Source organism: Anabrus simplex, chromosome 1 (genome assembly GCF_040414725.1).
Source record: "Anabrus simplex isolate iqAnaSimp1 chromosome 1, ASM4041472v1, whole genome shotgun sequence".
Taxonomy (NCBI): domain Eukaryota; kingdom Metazoa; phylum Arthropoda; class Insecta; order Orthoptera; family Tettigoniidae; genus Anabrus; species Anabrus simplex.
The window spans coordinates 821,213,943-821,216,740 of NC_090265.1; the positions used below are offsets into that span (position 1 = coordinate 821,213,943).

The 2,798-nt window shown below is 40.7% G+C and overlaps 1 non-coding gene across 1 annotated transcript; it reads left to right on the top strand.

Annotated features, from left to right (window-relative positions):
* Positions 1–1,330: 1,330 nt before the first annotated feature.
* On the top strand, positions 1,331–1,437 carry LOC136859321 (U6 spliceosomal RNA). Its single transcript, XR_010858966.2, has one exon. It is a non-coding gene; the product is annotated as a U6 spliceosomal RNA (small nuclear RNA).
* Positions 1,438–2,798: the final 1,361 nt, after the last annotated feature.

The following is a 2,798-nucleotide window of genomic DNA, read 5'->3' on the forward strand; positions in this document are numbered from 1 at the left end:
CCTCGTCCTCCATTCTCGTATAACTGAATACTCGCTAACTTGTGCACTATGCCACAAACTATTTTCTGCTCTAGAGACTATCCACTCGGTTATTGTGTTTTTATGCCCGCTTAATTTGGATTCAACAGACTATCAGAGGATAAATATAGACCTCCTTAGCCGATCGTCCGCTCTTCCTCGGCACCTCGGGAGCTTCGCCCCTACCGCTATTTATCAGAGTCTATAAGTACGGCGTTCTTTTGTTGCTGATACAATTAACCACACGCGATCTCATTGATAGGTATCTGAACATCGCCCCACCTATAAATCCACCACCTGTAACTCTGTAAGTCACCGATCCACTGGATCAAAGTTATCGCACTGCAATAATTACACACTGTCTTTGTTCTAAACAAAAGGTTTCTGGCGCAATCTAGGCAGACGTGCGACGCGTACTGGCAGCAATATGATCGTCGACTCGATGATCTCCCCCATATCACTCAGCTTTTATATGAGGCAACACACCAAATGACGCCAGGGAAAGCCCCGAGAAACAACTTGAGTCTGGAATGTGGCCACTACAGAGCTTCCCACGGTGGTTCTGCTTGCTACATATTTATTGATCTAATTCTATGTTAATAAACCTAGAGGTATCTATAGCTTCGTAAAATTCTGGCAATCATTTCCATCTTTTTATTTTTCTGAGAAACCTCCAATTACGGGAATTACGATTCAATTTCCGTAATGTGGTGGGCCTGTCTGCTCCCGCTAAAAATCTCTGTTAAGGTGGGAGGTCTCTCCCCCAGACAAAATCCCATCTCTCTTTCTTTCTTCCTCACATATTCTTTCTTCGTCACACATGACCACGCCTTGCCTCGGGAAATCACCTTCTCGATTCCCGCGCCCCATATAGCATCACGCCCTCACAAGCGGCGTCCTACTGCAAAATTTTTACTGCGTTAAATATCCATTCTCGCGGTTAAATATAATGGTACACTACATACAACTATCCAAAACGAATCACCATCAATAGTGCCATAGGCCCTCATTCCACATGAGCACTGCGCAGAGGTTTCGAATTTAATTCAGGCATTTGACACGCACTCTAATAATCAGAAATTGCACAACGTCACTCCCCTTCTCTGCCGACCACCACTCTAATGGTAGAAATATTTTTAACGAACGGGATTCGAACCGTCTAACCACGGTGTCCGACCATAATAATTTGACGCGTTAACGACCACGGCCACCGTTTGCTTATCGATAGTGATAAAGCCTCGAATGGAAATAAATGATTAATTCATTTCACTGAAAGGTATAATTCTTCACTAATCAGTGCAAGTACTTACTCGCTTCGGCGGTACATAGGCCTGTACTAAAATTGGAACGATACAAATAAGATTAGCATGGCCCCTGGATAAGGATGACACGCAAAATCGTGAAGCGTTCCACATGTTTTGTCCGCTTCTGTGGTGTAGTGGTTAGCGTGATTAGCTGCCACCCCAGGAATTCCGTGTTCGGCTCCCGGCTCTGCCACGAAATTTGAAAAGTGGTACGACGGCTGGAAGAGAGTCCACTCAGCCTCGGGAGGTCAACTGAGTAGAGGGTGGCTCGATTCCCACTTCAGTCATCCTCGAAGTGATTTTCCGTGGTTTCCCACCTTCTCCTCCATGCAAATACCGTAATTTTACCTAACTTAAGGTCACAGCCGCTTCCTTCCGTATTCCTTATTGCACCACTCCCGCGTCCAGGTGGGGATACACGAGTTCCAGACTAGCCCTTAATAATAATTCCATCTGCCAACTATTGCTGGGTTGTGAGTTCCGCGTGAGAAAGAACACCGATGGCCTACGGTAAATCCCAACCTACATAGATGAACGTCTTCAACACGCTATCAGTCGGATACCGTACTTGTATGATACCGGAATTTATCGTAAAAATCAGATTATCATGGCTTGTCAAGAATTCCGTACATGTCATCATCATAATCGCAATCAGAATTAGTCATTATAAGCTTATATCTAGTACTTATTCTAAGTAAACATTGAAATAATTTAATGTTTCCACTACTCAGCTTTTATTAATAAATTGGTCTAAGTATGATTTGAAATAAACGTAGATTATCTTGAGAAATTATAAATATAATGTGGCTGGCCTCATACGCAATCAGCATCTCTAAATGATGTAATTATGTTGCATTGGAGAAAACGGGTTTAGGGAAACCTCTAACATAGAAAAGAAATGAAATCAGGCCTCATTTAACTATGTCCTAATCCTGGCCTGTCGAAGAATTGTATCGTAATTAAGTAGTATCCAAGAAAATTAAATGAAAAGAAAATAAGCAAATCATATAATCAAGTAAAATCATTCAACATAATTGTAATAACTGGATGCATCCAAATGAGTTAAGTAAACAAGCTATACTCCCTACTATATACAATGTTCAAGTTGGGTTTCAATTGAAAATGTGAAAACGCAAAGAAGGTGGCCAATAATTAATCAATCAATTAATTAATTAATTAAGATCTGGAATCTTTCAATATTAAACTGGATTGCTCCTTAAAATTACCAAAATTCAATCGTCTGAACCTAAATTCACATGCAATAAAAGAAATGCATATCACTCGGCTGAACACTTCACATCAATGTCCACGCACAGTAGAAAAATCGTGTGAGAAAATTAATGTCTGTCCATTAGGGATTTTCTCTAGTTGAGGTTTCAAATTTTTGTGTTTCATATTTCATTTCAACTGACCTCCATATAAGCAAATCTAAGTCCACTTTAAGTCGTAAGCAATCTCAAATTAATTTCATTGTAA